The sequence below is a fragment of the Pipistrellus kuhlii genome, unplaced genomic scaffold, assembly GCF_014108245.1.
Source record: "Pipistrellus kuhlii isolate mPipKuh1 unplaced genomic scaffold, mPipKuh1.p scaffold_m20_p_3, whole genome shotgun sequence".
Classification (NCBI taxonomy): Eukaryota; Metazoa; Chordata; class Mammalia; order Chiroptera; family Vespertilionidae; genus Pipistrellus; species Pipistrellus kuhlii.
In genome coordinates, this window is record NW_023425529.1 from 113,148,145 (window position 1) to 113,172,349 (window position 24,205).

Below are 24,205 nucleotides of genomic sequence, written 5' to 3' on the forward strand. Positions count from 1 at the left end.
ATTCTTCAATGGTAAGCTCTTTAGTTTTACAGACTAAAGTAAACCAGTATATCACTGTGTTGTGACATAAGGGACAATGGATATGAAAGAATACATGGTGTGATGCAATATCATCATCAACATTCATCCCTATAATAAGCATTATTTATTAATGATAGATATTCCAATGTTTTTTTCCAACAAGTCAATATAATGAAAGTATAAAAGAATTAGACCTGACTCCTAAAAGGAGTTCCAGTTTGGGTTCCACATCTGGCTCCACCATTTACTAGCTTTGTGACTTCAAACAAATAAAAACATCTATAAACCTAAGTTTCACCATCTGAAAGGTGAGGATAAACATCACCTGCCCTGTATTCCTCCTCAGAGTTGTTAGTATAAAGAAAAATAATGTGTAAATATCTTTCATAAATTCCCAAATGCCATATAAATAGGAAGAACCATTAGTAAGAGACTCTTTTAGCAGGTTGTACTTTTGGGAAAAGGTGTAAATGGGGTTGATACAAGTTTAAAAAAAAAAAAAAAAAAAAAAAAGGGCAGAGAACATTTCTGAACAATGGCCCAATGTTTACATTTAGAGAAACTGCCAAACAAAGACCATAGAGTATACAGTCCCGAAATGTGTCAAGCTTTCTAAATATTAAACACAAGAACAGAAATCAATCATGAAATTGTATATAATATAATAATGGATCAGGGTTTGCAACTCCTCTATGTTATTATTTTACTTCTGAGAATATCGTCTTGCTTAACAATGAGAATGAGAAAGTAAAATGCCACATGAAAGCCACTGGCATTTGGAAATTCAATTAGCCCCAAACTGATATATCTATTCCCCAACTAGCCTGTGAGCCCCGTGGGAACAGGGCCTGCCCACCTTTGTCATCACTGCAGCCCCAGCACTGGTCACAGCTCCCAGCTCAGAGGACAGCTCTTAATCATTATTCACTGACGAATGAATGAATGATGTGAACACTGACATTCAAATAAAGCAGTTAAAATGCCCCCCCTCCAAATGAAAGGCCATACTGCTTTTATTCGCTACCATTTCATCATTATAAAGGGAAGTCATCTATCTCATCAGCATTAATATTGTACTCAAGTGGTTTGTAAGGCAGATATACCTGTGCAATGTGGGAATCAACTAGTATTATATAACAAATTTTCTATCTTTCCATAATTTCTCCAACAATTGAGCTTACATAATTTGGCTTGAAAGGTGGTCAAACACAAAGGATACAGATCCACATATAATCTTGTCTTCACACAGGTTTGCTATTAATGTATTACATCTCCCTATTATTATAACACTAGAGGCCCAGTGCACAGATTCGTGCACTGGTGGGGTCCTTGGGCCTGGATGCACCCTCTCACAATCCGGGATCCCTCCAGGATGTTAGACTGCCGATTTTGGCCTGGTCCCTGCAGGCCAGACCAAGGGACCACACCAGTGCATGAATCCTGAATCCATTCACCGGGCCTCTAGTATGCATATAAGATCTTTGGTTAATCTCTTACGGCCCTCCCCCTGAGATTCATCAGTGTGTTCCATGTTTCCATGCTTGTGTGTTGAGTATCTTCCCCCCGGTGGTCACTGCACATAATAGCTACCACCAGACAGTCAATTAGGCTTTTATATATAGATAGATTGTTTTTTTTAAAATCAGCTTTTCTGCCGGTTTGGCTCAATGGATAGAGCATCGGCTTGGGGACTGAAGGGTCCCGAGTTCGATTCCGGTCAAGGGCATGTACCTTGGTTGCGGGCAGATCCCCAGTAGGGGGTGTGCAGGAGGCAGCTGATCGATGACTCTCTCTCATCGATGTTTCTAACTCTCTATCTCTCTCCCTTCCTCTCTGTACAAAATCAATAAAATGTATTTTTTTAAAAATCAGCTTTTCTATATATTTGTGTGTGTTATAAGATAAAAACTATTTCTCTCCACAAACATACCTGAACATATAATATTATTGTCTCTCATCTTATGGCTTTGCAAATTAAGCCATTTGATCGATCGCATTCTGATTCAGTCTCTCACCTCTTTTATCAGCCACCTGTTAAATTGCTTCAAACCTGATTTTCTTTCACCCTCCAAAATTTCCCATTAGTTCCTCTTGATTCCAGGCCCTTTGGCTTTATACCTTGTACCCTTCTTTCCCCTTCTGAATTTTGTCCCATCATGAATTTCTTAAAATAAAATTTGAGCACAGCCAGGTGTAGTTCAGTGGTTGAGCTGTTGAAGGAATCAAGAGGTTACGAGTTCAATTCACAGTCAGAACACAAAGCCCAGGTTGCAGGCTTGATCCCTATTGGGGGAGGAGGCATGCAGGAAGCAGCCAATCAAGGATGTTCTCTCATCATTGATGTTTCTGTCTCTTCTTCTCCCTCCTCTCTGAAATCAATAAAATTACATTTTAAAAAATCAATTTTGAACTCTTCATTGAAATGAATACATATATTACATTAAGCTTTAGTAAATACATCAGTTGTTCTAAAATCTGGCCAGTCATCTGAACCCCATGGAAAACTTGATAGACAGTAACAGCCTCAGTTCAATTGGGAGGTTTTGATTCAGCATGTCTAGTGCGTGGCATAGGAACCTATACATATTAAAATCTCTTTTAGTGATTGTAATTGTCATCCAGGCTTAATAAATATTTTCATAAATGACATTAAGTATAATATATATATTTTAAATGAACAAGTGTCCTGACTGGTCTGCGGACTCAAGAGTCCCAGTTTCAATTCCTGGCGTGTGCCTTGGTTGTGGGCACATGCCCAGTAGGGAGTGTGCAGGATGCGGCTGATCGATATTTCTCTCTCATCAATGTTTCTAACTCTCTATTCCACTCCCTTCCTCTCTGAAGAAAATCAATAAAATATATATTTTTAAAAATGAACCAGTATAATAATTTGTATTAAGTGCTTTAAAAAATAATTCAGCACTTTTGGAGTGTTATTTTTTTATTCACCTTTAATTGGTACTAATTGGTTAATCATTTGGTCTTATCTGCCTTTGAGCATTTAAAAAATTGGTAAGAATTTTCCTAAAACATATCACTACAAACTTAAAATGTTCCTCTCTGTGGGCGGAGCCCCACTAATCTGCCACTCCTACGCTCTCTCCACACCCATTGGCTCTTCTGGGGGTGAGGGGAAGGGGATAATTTGGGTCTAACAGCTGTGCATGCTCACTCATGCTCTTCCCTTTTTCTTCTTGAGAGCTAGGAAACCAGGCTCTTCTCAACTATCGTTTACAGAAGGAAAGCAGATTTGATTGGCAGAAGACCAACTTCTGAATGAGGGAATGAAGACATTGGATTTATATGGACATGATCATGTACCAGGAAATGTGGGGAGCAGGTTAGGTAAGGCTAAGAACAGCAGCCTTCGCTGCTTCTTCCCCTTTCTTACTATGTCTCCTGCCCAGACCACTGCCCAAAGCCCGCGCTGGCACCGGCCTCACCCAGCCGAGACAGCAATGCTGGCAGAGGAATCACAGTGGGAGCAATGACAGGGGGTTTCAGACGGGAGCCCGGAGACAATGCAGTACTAGTAAAAGAGGGATACTACAGCTTACAGAAGGATGGAGACGAGGTGTTTCTGGAACCAGTTTTAATAATAATGCAATAAAGCGGTTCCGGTGCTTTGTCATTTACAACATCATAAAACATGCCCCCTTTTATAAACTGCTATTTCTAGAAGTTTTGTGCATCTGAATAATCAGAGGATATATGTGGCAAGGCACTTCTCAAAGGTAATCCAGACCTGACCAGCTTGAGTTTCCCCCATTCCGAGGACCTCTAAGTAACTCCCCGGCTCCAGGAAAGATAGTCCAAAAACTACACGGCAAGATGGCTACATAGACTTGCTTCATATTCACAAAACAATCTTGGCGTTTCATATTCTAGAAGTTTATGAAGTCAATTTATTTGTTTTTATTCATACACAACCGCTATTATTTTGGTTTTTAAAAATTTTGAGAAGTAATTGTTTCCTTTTATATGTAATACACACGCACTTTTACATGATACACACACACACACACACACACACACACACACACACACAGTATTCAGGATGTATATGTTGAGAAAAAATGTAGTCTGGTCATCCAACCTGCACCGGTAGCTCTGCCCTCTAATATTGTGCAAACTAGTGCTTGTTAAGTCAAGTGAAAAATAATACTCAGGAAATGGGTCTATGATTCTGCAGCTTTTCATCTTGCATATTTCACCACAACTCCTAGGACCTCTCCGCTGTCAAAAAAGGAAAAATTCAACCGGTCCAACAGTGCCCACCTAGTGGCAGCAGCATGCACACACCCTGAGAAGTGAGAAACGATCAGGTCCACTCCTCAAGAAACCAAGGGACATGCATAAGGGAACAATGAAGGAGCCGCAGCTGCCCCGGGCCTAGTGAAGTATTCTGACATTTGAATGTATTCAAAATAACTTCATCATTTTGCTTGAAATACTATAAACTCTAATATTTGGAACCCATACTCTAAAGCAAAATCATGGAGATTATTCAACATATTCGAATTGCTCTCTATATCAATAAACCATCTAATGATGGCTAAAGTGCTTTGTACCTTATACTGGTTTGTAATTCTCTTGAGAAAAGCTATAGAAACCGTAGTCTGTGACCTTTCAATGTGTCAATTCTTACGATTAACCTTTCTCCCCATTTTTCTTTATTTTTCCCCTCACCTGAGTAAATACTTTTTATTGATTTGAGAGAGAAAGAGAAAGAGACACATCAGTGTGAGAGAGAAATATCCATCACTTTCCTTTAGTACGTGCCCAATCGGGGATCAAACCCACAACCTGGATATCTGCCCTGGCTAGGAATTGAGCCCACCACCTTTCACTGCACAGGGAAGAAGCTCCAACCAAATGAGCCACACTGGCCAGGGCTCTCTCCCTTTTTAATAGGTTCCTTCTTTAGGAGTTTCTAAATGTATTTTTCTAATAGGTAAATTAAAGAGATAAAAATATACAATTTTATAACATATTATACTCCGATTTAAAGGAGAAGATACAAAATGTGCATGCCGTATACACATCAGATATACTTTCCTCCTATTCCGCTCCAAAAAATAGTGAACTACAGCATATTACCACAGGGTGGTAGTAGCGTTATACCTTATCTTTCAGAGCCTGGACCACAGATGGGCCTTTCATCAGAGTTAGATGAATCCTGGCCGATCCTCGTGAGTGGCACATAGCAACTGTGTTGCAAAGGGGCAAAAAAGATATTCATCTAACTGTGGACTGACTTCTTTTCTTTATTAAACACCCTCACTCACTTCTAAGAATAATTTGCCCACACAGCCATAATGACACAATTATTTTGACGTAGGGGCATTTATGTGGCCTAAAATAAACCACTAAACATTGTTTTTCTTTTCTTAAAAGTAGAAACTAATGTGCAAAACAGACAACGTCATGCCAGCTGAGTCTCATGCCAGCTGAGTCTCACTCTCCTCCCAATCCCAGGCTGCTCCCAACCCCAGGCTGCAGTTCTTGGCTCGGGGAGGAGTTGGGCATGTGGGGAATGGCCAAGGACATGATGGGACGGGTGAAGCTCAGGCTCTGGCAGACTAACCACATGTAACCAGGAGTCACATATTTATCACATATACAGGGTACCCCCCAAAATGTACACACACTTTAGTAGCTGACAAGCTCAAGTTTGAAAACATCATGCCAGCTGAGTGCATGGAGGGAGGGGTCCCCACAGCCCAGCCTGAACCCTCTCCAATCCGGGATCCCTCCAGGGATGTCCGACTGTCGGTGTAGACCAGGAGTCAAGACCAGGAGTCAGACATCCCTCTCATAATGCTGGACCACTGGCTCCTAATCACTTACCTGCCGGCCTGATCGCCCCTTACTGCCTCTGCATGCCAGCCTGATTGCCCCTAAATGCCGCCTCCCTCGCTGCCAGCCTGGTCACCCCTAATTGCCCCCTCTGCCAGCCTAATTGCCCCGAACTGCCTTCCTTGCTGGGCTGGTTGCTCCCAACTGCCCCCCTGCTGACCTGATTATCCCCAACTGCTCCCCCTGCTGGCCTGGTTACCCCCGCCCCCGCCAGCCTGGTCACCCCATGTAGCCTGCTGTTCAGTCGTTTGGTCGTGCCTCACTAATCCCCTCTGCCGGCCTGGACGCCCCACACAGTCTGCTTGTTCAGTAGTTTGGTCGGCCCTTGGGTCAACCCTGAGTGGCTGGGCAGCCACCATCCGAGGCTTGACTGCACCTCAGCTGGCTCTGAGCGGCTGGGGAACTAAGGGGACTGGGTGCTATGTTGAGTCTACTAATCCATGAACACAGTATGTTCTTCCATCTGTATGTTTTCTTCTCTCTCTTTTTTCAGTGTCTTTTTGTAGTCTCCTCTCTAGGTGCAGATTCAACCCCCATTTCCCCTGTACAGGTCTTTTACCTCCTTTGTTTATTCCTAGGTATCTTAATTTTTTTGGTACGATGGTAAATGGAATTTTTTTAATCTCTCTTTCTGTATGTTCACTATTGGTGTGTAGAAATGCCATAGATTTCTTAGTGTTAATTTTGTATCTTGCTACATTGGCAAATTCATTTATTAAGTCTAACAGGTTTTTGATGGACTCTTTAGGGGTTTCTATGTACAATATCATGTCATCTGCGAATAATGACAGTTTTAAGTCTTCTTTTCCAATTTGGATACCTTTTAATTTTTCTTCTTGTCTAATTGCTATGGCTAGCACTTCCAGACCTATGTCAAACAGAAGTGGTGAAAGTGTCTCCTTCCTGTTCTTAGGTGAAATGGTTTTAGTTTTTGCCCATTGAGTATGATGTTTGTCATATAAGGCTTTTATTACTAGTATGTTGAGGTATGATCCCTCTATTCCCATTTTGCTGAGAGTTATTATCAAGAAAGGGTATTGGATTTTGTCAAAAGCTTTTTCTGCATCAATTGATATAACTATGTGGTTTTTATCTCTCAATTTGTTTATGTGGTGTATCACGTTTATTGATTTGGGGACATTGTACCATCCTTGCATCCCCAGGATAAATCCTACTTGGTCATGGTGTATGATCTTTCTGATATAATGCTGGATCTGATTTGCTAGAATTTTGTTGAGGATTTTGGCATCTATGTTCATGAGGGATGTTGACTTGTAATTCTCTTTCACTGTGTTGTCTTTATCTGGTTTTGGTATTAGGATAATGCTGGTTTCATAGAATGAGCTTGCAAGTGTTCTTACCTCTTGAATTTTTAAAAATAGTCTGAGGAGGATAGGTTTTAGTTCTTCTTTGCATGTTTGGTAAAACTCTCCCTGTGAAGTCGTCTGACCCCGGGCTAAACCTATGTTTGTATGAAAATTGAAGCTTTTATTTGTGGCCTGTATAATCTTATTTGGCCTGTGTTAGCCGTTGAGTTTGACATGCTTACCCTAGAACACCTTTATTGTTTTTGCAGTCTCCTCTCTAGGTGCAGATTCAATCCCCATTTCCACTGCACATTATGCTAGAGCATACTGGTCTACCTGTCGGTCACTGGTTGAACAAAACACACACCTTCCTATCTTGCAGCCTTTATTTCAGTATCTTTATTTCAATGCTCTTCCCAGGATTAAATAACCTCCCTTCAAATGTGTCACCGAACCAAGGAGAGCTCACTCATTTACAATTCCATGTGCTCAGTCCTCCTAGAGCCTATTGGTAAAAGATAATGGATTTGCAGAAGAGAGCGATGTGCTAAGAACTGTTTATCCCTCTCAGTTTCAATATTGTCAGTGGTATAAGAATTCTGAAAATGATACAATAGTATGAGAATAAAATAAATCATAAAACAGGTCAAGTTAGCCACTCAAAGTCTTCAGAATATTGTGTAACCTTTTCTTCCAAACTCCCAAAAGTCAAATTATTTTATTTTCTTCCTCATCCTACTCAAACTCCAATCCACTTGAAAAAGGTTGCATTCAAAAAAGTGGGTGTTTTTGTTGTTATTGGGATAAAATGGAACATTCCTTTCCCTCTCTCCAATTCACATATCCCTATATCTTGAGTGCCTACATTAGGCCACATCACATGTATGTGCCCTCATTACACATGACTCTCTGCACACACATACAGGCTGGCCTGCTGAAGCTATATAGAGCCCAGGAAGAATCCCACGCTTGCTGCACTGTTTACTGGGAAGTGAGCTGAATAAAGACTACTTCATTCAGATGCCTAAGAAATAAAATTTCCTTAAGTGAAGAGGTAAAAATGAGGTTTGATGATTCACACGACAAACAAATTGTATTTTATACCTTTTTATTCATTTAACACATGTTTACTGAGTGTCTACATGTCAGAAACTATTCTAAGCAATGGAGGTAAATCAGTAAATAAAACAGATAAAAATACATACCTTCATGGAACTAATAAGATCAGACTCAAAATTCTGGAAAGAATTTTTAATACTGAATTTCATTTTATCCACTGAGCCAAACTGGTCCCGGCTGAATTTCATTTTAAGTTAACTAAATATAAAAGATTTATATACTCTATTCAGCTAGTTATAAACCCTACTAAACTAGTTTATATGACCAAAAAAGTCTGAAAGTAGCATTAAAATAATTTTGGAACAATATCCTATGATCACGCAAAGAAGAGGGGAAGCAAGTGGCCACTTCAGAGTAGTATCCAAATGTGCTGTAAGAAGAGAATTTACTACTCACTTCCCAAAGGATGCCCACCGCTTTCTTTTACAAAATGTATAACCTTAGGTTACAAAACTTTAAAACTACACAATGCACACACACAACTATACTGCGTGGTCAGATTATGATGATTCCTGAACACATAATCTGGCCATTCAGTGTGTGTGTGTGTGTGTGTGTGTGTGTGTGTGTGTGTGTGTGTGTGAGGCCCAGTGCATGAATTCATGCATGGGTGGCGTCCAGCCAGCCTGGCCAGGGGGAGAGGACATGGGCAGGTTGCCTGGCCTGCCTGCTAGTCAAACTCCTAGTCGGGGGGATAATTTGCATATTAACCTTTTATTATATAGGATATACACTGAGTGGCCAGATTATTATGCATTCAGCGATCATAATAATCTGGCCACTTAGTGTATAAAAATTATTTTATAAGTCTAAGATTATGTATATTTTTATACATAATAGTTTATAAACTTTTTACATTTTTACCACTTTAATACTGCTTTACTACTAATGCCAGAAGTAACCAAACTCAGAAACTTTATGGGTGACCACTGGCTGTAAGCATTTAATAGAATTTTGTTTAATAAATTAGTAGTCTCCAGGTAGAGATCCTATACAGAACAGAAAAAAACTGTGTGTGAAAAATAGAATAACGATGCCGGCACCGGTTTGGCTCAGTGGATAAGAGCATCGGCTTGCAGACTGAAAGGTCCCGGGTTCGATTCCGGTCAAGGGCATGTACCTTGGTTGCGGGCACATCCCCAGTAGAGGGTGTGCAAGAGGCAGCTGATCGATGACTCTCTCTCATCGATGTTTCTAATTCTCTATCCCTCTCTCTTCCTGTGAAAAATCAATAAAATATATAAAAAAAAAAGAAAAAGAAAAAGAAAAATAGAACAACGAAACAGCTAATAGTCTACCATACCCCATTCTTCCCTTCTCCCACACTTGGCCTTCCAGCTACAGACTCCATTTCCCGGCCTCCCTTGCATGTGGCCATGTGACTAAGTCTAGGGTAAAGGGACGTGAATAGAAGTAACAGGTACAACTTAAGCATCATCCTCCTCTGCACGCCTGACCTAGGTTTAGACTCTTCCTTTGCCACTTTCTGCTGGCTGGTGATGGTGATGAACTGAGAGATCTTAGAGGCTGCCCAGTGACACTACATTGTCCAGGTATGATAAACAATATTTGTGTCCCCCCCAAATTCCTATGTTGAAACCTAATATCCAATGTGATGGTTTGGGGGATGATTAGGTCATAAAGGCAAAACCCTCATGAATGGAATTAGCACCCTTACAAAAGATACCCCATAAAGCTCCCCCACCCACTTTACTATGTGAGAACACAGTCAGAAGATCTGTGAATCAGGGAGGGTGTCCTCATTAGACAGTGAACCCACCTATGCCTTGTCCTTGGACTACCCAGCCTCCAGAACTGTGAGAAATAAACGTTTGTTGTTTATAAGCCACCCACTCTACCTTTTGTTACAGCAGCCCAAACAGACAAGACACCAGGCTTTTTGCAGTTGGATGTTCCCCTGGGGCCAAGCCCTTGCCAACAGAACATGAGCAGAAGTTACAGATGCCACCTTGGTCTAGGCCCATGGTCAGCAAACTGCGGCTCGCGAGCTCCTATGGCTCTTCCACAAAATACCACAGCCTGGGTGGATTGATTTTGAAGTGGCATTAGATTCTAATGATTAGATTCTAATGATTAGAAGTTGTTTAAAAAACTTGGCTCTCAAAAGAAAATTTCAATCGTTGTACTGTTGATATTTGGCTCTGCTCACTAATGAGTTTGCTGACCACTGGCCTAGGCCTTTACACATGGGCCCACCTACTCTATTCCTACACCATATTCTGCCTGGGACCTGGAGGTGGTGACATAGCTTTGACCATACAGGCAAGGACAATCCGCCAGGGAGACAGCAAAGAAACCCTATGGAAGGAACCGGGGTCCTTGGATGGCCCACGAGGCAGAGGCATCCAGTGACTTCAGAAGCTTTCCTTAGCCTCATGTAAGAGAGACTTTTTGTTCCCTTGTATGCATATATGAATAGCCCACTGAATTTGGAGGATTTCTTAGTTATTTCATCATGGCAACTCTAATATTCACACTAGATTGAAACCACCCCACCAGCTCTGGACCACGTCTCTGAATTGTTACTGGTGAGAGAGAAATAAACTTTTAGATTACTTAAACCACTGAATTTTGGGTTTTTGTCACAGCAGGTTAGTCAACATATATTATGCTCCTACCATCTAGTCTGCGATTAATTAGTATAGATAATTTAGGAATAGGTGAAAGAATCTACCCACAATCCATTGCCCTTTTCCCCCTTCCCAACAGAACCCTGAAATTGGTTTAGACATCCACTCCTCCTCTGCAAGTCATGTGCTTAGGGGATGCTGGCTGACTCTATTCCTAGTTCTAGCAAGTACACAGTAATTGCTTTAATCAATTGTTATGAGGATTCCTTTCCCCTTGCCATCAGTAATTAGTTCAGAAGTTGGAAGTGACCCATTTCTGGCCAATGAGATGTGAAGGAGGTCTCCTTAGGGAGAGGTGGGGGAGTATACTAGGAGAAAGAACCCACTTTCTGTCTGCTCTCTGAATGTGACACCTGGAATTGACTCAGACACTTTGCTAGGGGCACAGCTAGCACAGAGTCATAGAGAGATGTGAGTCAGAGCCCGCCTGTCTCCTCGAGGTGCTTAAGCCAATATGATTTACAGCTTTTTGTTACCTGCAGCTGATGGCATCCTGGTAAAGTTTAGGAGTCCCCATAGCGTATACATAATAAATGGACCAATGCTAGAAATGAAATAGAAATAATATTCTATCCCATCCCAATCATAAACAGAAAGAAACAAATTCACTGCTATTACCCTAATAGCATCAAAGCCTGGCACCTGAAACCACCACAAACAGAGGAAAACTGTTAAACATTCTTCATTGACTCCAAAAAACTATAAGGCTTTAAATTACCAAATCTATAATCCCCAAATAAAATATAACAGTCTCCTCATTATGCAGACTACTCCCAGAAAGAGAAGCAAAATCTCATGTGTGTGAGCCACTTAATTTCTGTTGGTACCGCATTGTTGTTTTGATTTGCACCTCTCGGACAATTAGTGACTTTGACCAGCAGATTGGGGTCATCTTCTCACTTCTTACTAATTCTCAACACAATCTTTTATTTTTATTTTTTTTATTTTTATTTATCTTTCTTTTAGGAATTTTATTATTTTTTATTTTTATTTTTTTAATATATTTTATTGATTTTTTTTTGCTCCCCTCCCTCCCATACATACCCTCCCTCCCCAGAGTTTTATGTCCTTTGATTGTACTTATATGCATATACACAAGTCCTTCGGCTGATCTATTATCTCCCCCAGATCTTCCTACCCTCTCCACTGTAATTTGACAGTCTGCCTGTTGCTTTACTGTCTCTATATCTGTCTCTTGGTTCATCAATTTATAATGTTCTTTATCATCCACAAATGAGTGAGGTCATGTGGTGTTTCTCTTTCATTGATTGGCTTATTTCACTCAGCATAATGTTCTCCAATTCCATCCAGGTTGCTGCAAATGATGAGAATTCCTTCTTTTTATGGCAGCATAGTATTCCATTGTGTAGATGTACCATAGTTTTTTTATCCAATCATCTGCTGAGGGGCACCTAGGCTGTTTCCAAATTCTGGCTATTGTAGATTGTGCTGCTATGAACATAGGGGTGCATATATCCTTTCTGATTGGTGTTTCTAGTTTCTTGGGATATATTCCTAGAAGTGGGATTACTGGGTCAAATGGGAGTTCCATTTTCAGTTTTTTGAGGAAACTCCACACTGTTTTCCACAGTGGTTGCACCAGTCTGCATTCCCACCAGCAGTGCACAGTTCCTTTTTCTCTGCAACCTTGCCAACACTTGTCGTTTGTTGATTTGTTGATGTTGGCCATTCTGACAGGTGTGAGATGGTACCGCATTGTTGTTTTGATTTGCACCTCTCGGACAATTAGTGACTTTGAGCATGTTTTCATGTGCCTTTTGGCCTTCCTTCTGTCTTCTTTTGAAAATATTCTATTTAGGTCCATTGCCCATTTTTTAATTGGATCATTCATCTTCCTTTTATTTAGTTGTATAAGCTGTCTGTAAATGTTGGAGATTAAACCTTTATCAGTGGTATTATTTGCAAATATGTTCTCCCACACAGTGGGCTTTCTTGTTGTTTTGTTGATGGTTTCTTTTGCCGTAAAAAAAGCTTTTAATTTTTATGTAGTCCCATTTGTTTATTTTCTCTTTAGCTTCCATTGCCCTAGGGGCAGTATCTGTGAAGAAGTTCTTTTGGCATAGGTCTGAGATTTTGCTGCCTGTGGATGCTTCTAGTATTTTTATGGTTTCCCGTCTGATGTTTAAGTCCTGTATACATTTTGAGTTTATTTTTGTGAATGGTGTAAGTTGGTGATCTAGTTTAATTCTTTTGCATGTGTCTGCCCAATTTTCCCAACACCATTTATTGAAGAAACTGTCTTGACTCCATTGTATATTCGTGCCTCCTTTGTCAAATATTAATTGAGCATATTGATTTGGGTTGATATCTGGGTTCTCAATTCTATTCCATTGATCTATATGTCTGTTCTTGTGCCAGTACCAAGCTGTTTTGAGAACAGTCAACAAAATCTTTTAAAAGCTTTTCTAAACATTCTGTACTCTTATCAAACTCTAAATCAGTATAGCCTTGTCCCAAAGAAATGAAGCTCCATAGGATACAAACAGCAAAAACTGTCTTCTTTCTCCCCTTCAGAAGCCCTATTCAGTCCCTGTCGTGGATAAAATCTGTTCCAAAGCTTTTCCAGTCATTCATAGAAAGTAACAGTCCTTTGGTCACAAAAACAACTATATTTCTGGAGGTAATATGTCCAGCCTAGACTCCAAACTTTATTCAAAATTAAAGTGTCTCCATGGAAGCATGAAACAGAGTGCAGAATCTCAGAGGAAAGGCGGGTGAGTGAAAGTAATCAACCGAGGACCTTGTATGCATATATGAATAACCCACTGACACAGACAATGGGGAGCTGAACCTGGCATTGGTTGGGGGGGGGGGGGCGGTTTTGCAGGGCTGGAGGAGGTTCAAGGGGGGGAAAGGGGTACGTATGTAATACTTTCAACAATAAAGAATTATATAAAGAAAAAATTAAAGTGTCTCCCCGCCTCCAGCCCAGGCTGTTCTAGGCTCAGTAGGCGTCTTGAATCTGTAAGCTCCTTCCTTCAACTCACTACCCACACAGTGTCTGACTCCTCGAATGGGGCCTCTTTGTGGGTTCGGCAGAGGTTTTCCCTCAGGAAATACCCGGCTGTGGATTTCAGGGCTCAAGTAAAGCCTCTCCTCCAGGTGACTACTTAGAATGCCCACACGCCCTCCAGCCTCTGTATCTAATGGGCACACCTCCAGCCTCCGATGCAAACCTCACACTGTCTCTGGCAGAAAAAGCCCTTGGGTGGGGCCACTCATTGAAAAACCACCAGGTCCTCCTGGTCAACAGAAAACAGGCCCCGCTGCCTTGTTGTTAATGAAAACACAGCTGGCTCCCGGGTGGCCGCCTCTTCCTGCTCTGCAGCCAGGCAAGCAGGGATAGCTCCATCGTTTGACCTCTAAACTTTTCTAGTCCAGGTTCGATGTCCCCACAGCCTCCAGAGGACACAGATCATGTCAAGAGAACCCAGCAGTCTCTTTCCAACCCCCTCACGCAGCTTGAGGAGAGATGGAAGCATCCCTTTCCTTCCTGCTCTCCCAGCCCCTGTCTTGGCTTCTTCAACCTAAATCACACCCCCAAGGTGGTGGGTTAAGGGGTACAATCTTGCTTAGGAATGTGGATGTCACTGCCACCTATTGTTTTCTTTGCAACTTTTGGGCCTCAGCCAGAACTGAAACAGGACAAAACCCATGTCAACATCCTGTTTTGCTTGTTTTTCCCAGTATCCAATATGTCTGCCTCTTCCTACTTCTCCTCCAATGTCTAGAACAGACTCAGTCCTTCCGTTTTCACAAACCTTTTTCACACACACCTTGTTTTGTACTTAGCCATTGCATTTTCCTGTGTCTCTCTCTCTTGCCACTGCCAAACCTCTAAAATCACCTGTCTAAATGCAGCACCTCTGTTTCCTCATTAAAAATTTCCTCTAACCATTTGCAAACATATTTCTCTTCCAGAAATCCCTGACTCAGAACTCTCAAGTCACCAGTGTCCTCTTAGACCAGTGTTGTCCAATAGAACTTTCTGCAATGATGAAAATGTTCTGTATCTGCACTGTCTAATAGAGAAGGCACTAGCCACATGTGGCTGTTGAGCACTTGAAATGTTGAGAATGAAAAACTAAATTTTTTATTGAATTTCATTTTAATTGATTTTATTTTAAACAGTCACACATGGCAAGTGGCTACCATACTGGACAGCACAGCACAATTCTAGATAAATCAAATGGCTTGTTTCCAATTCCTTAATACTCTGTCATTTGGTACCGCCAGCATTCTTCCATTAGTTCTAGGAGATAATTTTTATCCATTAGTTCTAGGAGATGATTTTTAAATAATGTGCAGAATTTAAATCAATGAGCTACAGAGAGAGGCCAGTCTGAGCTAAAGAAAAAACATTGACTAGCTGCAGAGATTAATCAGCAAATGATGTGTGCATTGTGGAAGGGAGGAGACAGGAGTGAAGAGAATGAACAGACCAGAGGAGTGGATAGGGTAGGGGCTGGTGGGAGGGAAAGAACTAGGAGTAAGCTAGAGATGTATCATTGGGACAGCTGACAGCTGGGGAATAGATCATGAAGTAAAATTTTGAGCAGAGAAGATACAGATGAGAAAACAAAGATTTTGCATAAGGTCACAGAGCATTTTGTGGCAGAACTATAGCCAATATCTAAGTTTAGCACCCCCCCCCCTCACACACACACACAATAAGGTTTGTGTTTTCAAGCATTTAATTAAAAGTTTTTCAAAGAATATTATAATTCTGGCAATGGCATGCAAGATCAATCAGAAAGTGAGAAAGTCTGAAGGTGCTGAAGGCAACTAAATCACAAGAGTAAAGCAAACTGAATCCTATAAGATGGTTTTCAAATAATTTTAGCAGTGAATTCTCAACATAATATATAAGTGAGATGTTTTATTGAAGTAAATTCAACTTTAGGTTTAAGTGGGTAAATAGCTCAGAGATATTGCAGGTTCAGTCCCAGAACACTGCAGTAAAGTGCACATCTCAATAAAGTGAGTCATACAAATTTTTTGCCTTCTCAGTGCATAAGAAAGTTGTGTTGACACTATGTTTCTCTCTCACTTCAATGTTTCTCTCTCCCTTCCTCTCTAAAAATCAATGAAAATAACATATCCTCAAGTTGAGAATTTTTTAAAAAGTGCTTTATTGCTCAAAAATTTTAACTATCACCTGAGCCTTCAGCCAGTTGTAATCTTTTTGCTTGATAGAAGGTTTTGCCTCGAGTTGATGACCGCTGACTATCAGGATGGTTGCTGCTCAATGTTATGGTGGCTAAGGCTAGTTCTTAAAATAAGACAACAATGAAGTTTGCCGAAATCAATTGACTCTTCTCTTCATGAAGAATTTAATTTCTCTGTAGCATATGATGCTGTTTGATCGCATTTAATCCACAGAATTTCTTTCAAAATTAGAGTCAATCCTCTCAAACCTTGCTGCTGCCTTACCAACTAAGTTTGTGTAACATTCTAAATATCCTGTTGTCCTTTCAACACTCTTCACATCATCTTCACAAGTATATTCCACTGCAAAAATCCATATGAAGCAACTCCTCATCTGTAAAGTTTTATCATAAGACGGCAGCAATTCAATCACATCCGCAGGCGCCACTTGTAATTCTGGGTTTGTTTTTTGTTTTGTTTTGTTTTGTTTTTTTGCTCTTTCCACCACATCTGCAATGAATTCCTATACTGAAATCTTGAACTCCCTCAAAGTCATCCAGGTGGGCTGGAACCAACTTCTTCTAAATTCCTGTTAATGTTGATATTTTTACCTCTCCCCGTGAATTACAAGTGTTTTTAATGGCATCTCAGTTGGTGAATCCTTTCCAGAAGGTTTTTAATTGATTCTGCCCCTATCAATCAGAGGAGTCACTCTCTATGGCAGCAATAGCCATACAAAATGTATTTCTTAACTATTAAGACTTGAAAGTCAAAATTATTCCTTGATCCATGGGCTGCAGAATGGATGCTGTGTTAGCAGGCATGAAAACAACATTAAACTTGTTCATCTCTACCTATCAGAGCTCTTGAGTTACCAGGTACATTGACAATGAGCAGTAACATTATTTAAAAATATTGATATATCTTTTTTTCCCTGAACGGTAGGTCTCAACAGTGGGCTTAAAATATTCAGTAAACCATGTTGTGAACAGATGTGCTGTCATCCAAACTTTGTTGTTCTATTTATAGAGCACAGGCAGAGCAGAATTAGCGTAAATGCTCAAGGCCCTAGGATTTTCAGAATGGTGAATAAGCATTGGCTTCAACTTAAAGTCACCGGTTGCCTTAACTCCTAACATGAGCATCAGCCTATCAAGCTTTGAAGACAGGCACTGACTTCTTCATAGCTATGAAAGACCTAGATTGCGTTTTCTCCCGATAGAAGGCTGCTTTGTCCACATAGAAAGTCTGTTGTGTAGAGTAGCCGCCTTTCATTAACCACCTCCAGAAATGTTGTTGCAGCTTCTCTATCAGCACTTGCTGCTTCGTCTTGAACTTCTTTCTATGTTATGGAGATGCCTTCTTTCCAAACATGAGTACAAGTTAATGCTTTGGAGGTATCTACTGCATAAAACGTCATACATAATGTATTTGTTTGCCTGTGCTGTTTCACATTACTATTTTTTTAAATATATTTTTATTGGTTTCAGAGAGAAAGGGAGGAGAAAGAGAGAGAAATATCAATGAGAAAGAGAGAGTGAGAGTGAGAAAGAGAGAGAGAGAGAGAGAGAGAGAGAGAGAGAGAGAGAGAGAGATCAATGATGAGAAAGAATCATTGATTGCATGCCTTCTGCACGCCCCTACTGGGAATCGAGCCTGCAACCTGGGCATATGCCCTGACCAAGAATAGAACTGTGATCTCCTGGTTCATAGGTCTATGCTCAACCACTAAGCCAGGCTGACTGGGCTCATATCACTGCTTTTGAAGAGTTTTAAAACATATTAAAAATAAAATCAGCTCTGGCCGGTGTATCAGTGGTTAGAGGGTCAGCCAGATTCCCAGTCAAGAGCACATACCTGGGTCGCAGGTTCAATCCCCAGCCCCAGTCAGGAGCAATCAATGTGTATCTCTCACATAAATGTTTGTTCTCTCTCTCTCTCCTCCCTCCCTCCCTCTCTCTCTGCTTCCTACCTTCCTTCTACTCTCTCTAAAAATCAATGGAAAAATATCATTTGGTGAGGATTAACAAAAAATAAATAAAAAGTAAAAAAATAAAATATAAATAAAAGTGAAACAAATGTTTCCTGAGCCCCTACAGCACCCTGCAGTCCCTGGTTTCAGTGACATTTAGTCAGCCACAGGTCCACAATGCCATCTCCATCATCCCTTCAGTTATCAATATCCTACACAATCTACTCACTTGCTACATTTACTCTTTTTATATGAATCTATGTGATTAATTTTCATATCTGATATTGCATGTTCTGTACACTGCTGCATTCAATTGCAAAACAGTTGCCTGGCACATAGCTGACACAATAAGTATTTATTAAATGATGAATAAGCTATCGTTCAGGCCTTCACCCTTGCTTACAGTGCTGCCGCACCTGCAGTGAGACCAGCCTCAGCACCTCCTGCTCTGCGGCACTCAACTATGCCCTAGCATCTGGTCCCGTGCCAGGCCTTCTCCCCGGCTGGGTGTAGCATCACCCCTCCATGCTGCCAGGAGGGTCCTATGCAATATACTTTCCCATGTTTTCCCCAAAATTTCCAATATCCATGTTTGCTTCATCCATGAAGGGGTACAGGCTCCTTCAGCGCCCTTATTCAGCCTCAACGCTGTGCACACTTCCTGGCACATATTAGGTGCGTAAATAAATATGTTGAGATGCTATAATTGAATTACAAACTGGAGCCATATTGCAAAGGAAGAATCAACAGGATTTGATAATGTGGTATGGATAGGGTAAAGGAGAGACAGGGGAATAGAAAAACTGGTAGTGCCACTACCAAAAGGGAGACTGAGTGGGTGGCCCCAGCACTGCACTGGCCCAGCGGAGGCAGGACAGCACTCAGAGGCCGTGCGCTGTAACCCCACAGCCCAGGAGCGCGCCGGTGAGCGGGGCGCCTTCACGGTTCCTCACAGCCCCCTGAGCCCTATGAGTCCGTGTGGATGAGGAGCGTGACTTACACATGCACATGTGACAAAAGGGTATCCAAGCAGAGATGGAGCATCCTTTTGTTACTCTGGCCCACCCTGATTTCTTTCCATTGCGACCTTCTCTAACACGTCTAATATAAAGATTGGCATTTAATCACGTTTCCTAGGAATCGGTAACTTTTCTGAGAGAACGCTTTTTGCTGGCTCCTTATGTATTGTACTTTGATATACTCCTGGAAAGCGTCCTTTCATACCAAAAATTATTTTTTCTCAAATAACAATAGCTCTGAAGCACTGACTTTAGCTTAAGAATATATCTCATGCAGCACTAACACATATATACACTCAAATATTTGTTGAATTATTGGATTTTTTAAAATATTCCAATATAATTCATTGGACAAATACTACTAAAAATTTTAAGAGTAAATTATTTATATAATACTTCTGAAGTATTCATTGCATAATTAGATCACAAAGAAAATAACATTACACTAAAAATGTAAAGAAAATGAAGACTTGCCGAAACCTGTTTGGCTCAGTGGATAAGCATCGGCCTGTGGACTAAAAGGTCCTGGGTTCGATTCCGGTCAGGGGTATGTACCTTGGTTACAGGCACATCCCCAGTGGGGGGTGTGCAAGAGGTGGCTGATCGATGATTCTCATCGATGTTTCTAACTCTCTATCCCTCTCTCTTCCTCTCTATAAAAAAAAAAATCAATAAAATATATTAAAAAAAGAAAATGAAGACTTGAGGAATCATACACAGGAGAGTCTTTTGATTCCTTTGGGATTATTATCAAAAGGGGTCGCTCTTAAAATATAGTTCAACTGCCACTATGCACCATCAAACGTTTAAGTAACATTTCAAATTATGATATTAATTCATTTACCACCTATAAAATTTTAATTTCTAAAATTCCCAATTAAAAAATGGTTAACTGATCATGTGCTTTTAAATTCAGGCTTTACTGACTTCATAAAAATATGCTTTTATTGATTTTATAGAGAGGACAGGGAGAGTGAGATAGAAAGAATGATGAGAGAGAATCACTGATCAGCTGCCTCCTACCTGCCCCTCACCAGGGACCAAGCCCGTCACCCGTGCATGCACCCAGACCAGGAATAAAAGAACCTGGGACTTCTTGTGCATAGGGCGACGATCAACCAAGTGAGCCACACTAGCCGAGATGACCATGTGCTTTTAGCTCTACTCATTCCCAATACGTCAAAATTCCAGTAAAAAGATTTTTTAAAAAGGCAGAAAACTGCATAAACAAAATAGGACAGAAGACAAGAGCTGAAAGTGTGATGTTATAAGGTAGGTTGATGAATGTGAATAGACTTAGCACAATCATAAGACAGCAACGGGGAAAAGTTAAGAACCAAACACACTTGAACAAACAACCCCCAAGCGGCCTCCGAAGTGGCAGCATCGGAGACCTCTGGATGTCAGGATGAAGGTGAAGCTGAAAAGAAGGAGTTAAAACATATTTTCAAATAACTAAGCACTACTTCTTTTCATTCCCCTGACACCTCCATTACCAATTTCTTCAACTTTGTATAGCCCAGCAACTTCCCTGGAATATGACGGGAAGTTTCTCCTGGAGTCACAGAGGATGTCTGGAACGGAAGACCCAGGCATAACTGAAGGTGTGACAATAATATTAAAAACAGGAGAATTACAAAACTTTATACGCTTAACACTGAGAGCTCCCCAGACTCTCTTCCCAGCTGGGCCCCCACATGGCCAGGACTACCACTGTCGTCGGCAGAGTCTCCTCTGGGGCATCTGACAAAGTGCAGGGGAAACAAGAACAGTGAAATCAAGGGCTACCAACAAAATGGCCAGCCTGTTACACAGTAAAGTCCACAGCTGACAAGCCCCTTTCGCACACAGGGTCCAGTCAGCTTCATGGGTTCCCTCCCTCCCTCCTTCTGAAATGAAAATAAAACAGAAGAGTTGGAAAATAGTCGAGAAAATCTCCCAGAAAGCAGAATGAAAATACAAAAAGATGTAAAGTGTGTGTGGGGGGGGGAGGGGGGGTGTTGAAGGGAATAGGAAAATGAAATGATCTACATAATAATGATTCCCAAAAGAACAGAAAAGGAACAGAAGGGAAGAGATAATTCAAACCAATTACCCAGAATTGAAGACTGAAAACACATACAAAAAGCCCACACATGGAAGAAAATAAACCTGTGTGTATATCACTGTGAAGTTTCAAATTATCAAAGAAAACATAACATCCTGCAAGCTTCCAAAGAAAAGGGAGAAAGGTATAAAAAGTATCAGAGGTCCAGATCATAAATGATTTCTCATTCCTGGGAATTTAGTAAAGATAGTAAAGCAGTGCCTCCAATATTCTGAAGGTAAAATGGTTCCCAAACTATAAATCTAAACTCAGCCAAACCACAAATCTTGTGAGGTAGAAAAACAGAACCATCTTCAAACAAGAAACACACCTGTGCTCAGACTCATCATCAGACCCGGAATGACCTGGGCATGTTCTCCTTTGTCATGTGACTTCCTCCGCTCCACCTCAAGTGGCACCTGCCCCTGAAACAATCCTTGGTCAGGTAACAGGAACATTCTCTCCCGGGAGGCAGCAATTTTACGCATCCTTGCAAATCCCACTAAGCATGGCAGAATGTGCAATGCATTACATTACTGAACAGACATTACTGAAATTCACTGATGGGATAGAATAAGCAAGACTAGTAATGATTGTGAAGCGCTTACCACATAAATGGGACCCGAACTGAATTTGAAAACTCAAAAACTGCTTATCATGACCTAAAACTAATGAATTTATACAAGTCAAAACAGAATTATTCATAACATTTTTAAAATGTTTAAAAAATTGCTATAGCATCTAGAAAAAAATAACAACATAGAAATAAACAAAACGTTTACAAATACACTGCTCTTTAAACTTAGACATTTGGGCAAATCAATGGGAATTCAAACCAGAATTCCCACAATGCATAACTACCTGTCAACCAGTGAAAGAACTCAGGTCATAATCTTACTTAAACTCTGTTAATTATGACAATATTAAGCTGACTGTTATCCATGTATCAAAGAAAATGCCGTTTTAAAGGAGTTGGGTGTAAAATAAATATATATTCATATATAGATACCTAGAGACATAGTAAAATTTTAAATTTAGTCTAAGAAAAATATAAAGAATAGGCTTCTTCAGTTTTTCTCCCGAAGATGAAAGAAGATGGAAGAAAACTGGAGAGTACAAAAAATTACTAATCATCAATGTCTAACAATTCAAGTTGAACAGCTGGTGAGCACTGCTATAAACACAATTCCTAACTCCAACATTTAATTCATTTCTTCCTACAGATATTACACACTAATTAAAAGTAGTTGACATTTATTGAGCAACTGCTACATGTAACAGAGTACTGTAGCAATATTTTCTTCCGTCAAAATTATAACAAAATTGTGAAGTAGGTAAAATGTCGTAGAACACACTTGCCCTTCCATGTTCCTTCCTACATTTCAATGATCTTTTACTTTCCAGCCTCCCTTCCTCTCCCTACTTTATCAAGTTTATTGCCAATTTTGAGGGCTTTTCTAGTCTGCACACCAGCTGACACACTTCACACTACCAACTTGTTTTCTGCTACCTTCCTATGGGTTCTCTTTTAAATCATAATTACTAAAAACCTGGGAGGGAAGATATAAGATATATACAGCTGTATATATATATTTAAATAAAATTTATAAATGGTACACTGTTGTACATTTGCCTCTTAACTCTATCCAACTGGTAGCACTCAGTTCATTGCATAGATCTCAGTCTGTGAAAAACAGAAAGGAAAAATAGAAACCCTTTATGAAGCAAGAAAATTTGAAAATAGTATTATTACAATAATACTAGGAGAAATTTCTGTCTTTGTGACACTTTCACAGACCCATACTAAATTTTATTTTCCCAAACTCAACTCAATTTATGACTGGAAAAAATACATATTTAAAGATAAATATTGTACTACAAATTTTTAGTCAAAGTCTGCTTCTTAAAGCTTTTTTCTTGCAAAACAAACTGTATCCATTGATCAAAAGTCCTCATTCTCTTCTATCCCCATATTCTAGTAACCACCACTCCACTTTCTGTCTCTATAACTTTACTTTAGATACCTCACGAGTGGAATCATAAAATTTTTGCTTTTGTGACTGGCTTACTTCAATTAACATAATGTTGTCAAGGTTTAATCATGTTGTAACATGTGTCAGAATCTCCTTCCTTATTATGGTAAATAATAGTTTTTTATTATTGTGTATATATATATATATATATATATACACACATATATATAAGTAAAAATTCATATATATGTATATACCACATTTTGTTTATCCATTCATCCATGACTGACCTTTAAAATGGTCCCACCATTTGGCAATTGTGAATAATACTGCTATAAACATGGGTGTTTACATATCCTTTTTAGACGCTGCTTTCAATTCTCAAGTATATACCAAAAAATTGAATCATTAGGTCATATGGTAATTCTATTTTTAATTTTTGAAGGACCAGCGATATTGTTTTCCATGGTGGCAACCCCCATTCATTTTTACCATCAATGAACAAGGATTCTAATTTCTCTATATTTTCACCAACACTTGTTATGTCTTGCCTTGTTAATAATAGCCATTCTAACAGGTGTGAGGTAATAATCTCATTATGGCATTTATCTGATGATTACTAATGTTCAGCACTCATTCATGTACCTGTTGGCCATCTTTAGGTATTATTTGAAAAAATGTCTATTCGGTTTCTCTGCCCATTCTTTAATCAAAATTTTAAGGGATTTCTATATATATTGACTTCTCACTTCTATGAGTTCTTTCTATATTTTAGATATTAACCCCTTAACAGATATATAACTTGCAAATATTTTCCCCCATTTAGTAGACTGCCTTTTCATTTTGTTGATGGTTTCCTTTGAGGAGCAGAAGCTGATTAGTTTGATATAGTCATACTTATTTATTTTTGCTTTCATTGCCTTTGCTTTTGGTTTCAAATCCAAAAAAAATTATAGCAAAGGCCAATGTCATGGAGCAATTGCATATGTTTTCTTCTAGGAGTTTTATGGCTTCAGGTATCACACTCAC

The 24,205-nt window shown here is 40.0% G+C and overlaps 1 protein-coding gene across 7 annotated transcripts in view; it reads right to left on the reverse strand.

Moving 5' to 3' along the window:
* The window catches only part of DGKH (diacylglycerol kinase eta), a 173,043-nt gene that overhangs the window by 102,352 nt on the left and 46,486 nt on the right, over window positions 1–24,205 (reverse strand). Inside the window, exon 2 of one of the 7 annotated variants that reach the window (XM_036454904.2) lies at window positions 20,464–20,537. The exons of the other annotated variants lie outside the window; for them this stretch is intronic. The gene's annotated coding sequence lies outside the window, so the exon portion shown is untranslated. The remainder of the gene's footprint in view (window positions 1–20,463; window positions 20,538–24,205) is intronic. 7 annotated transcript variants of the gene reach the window in all.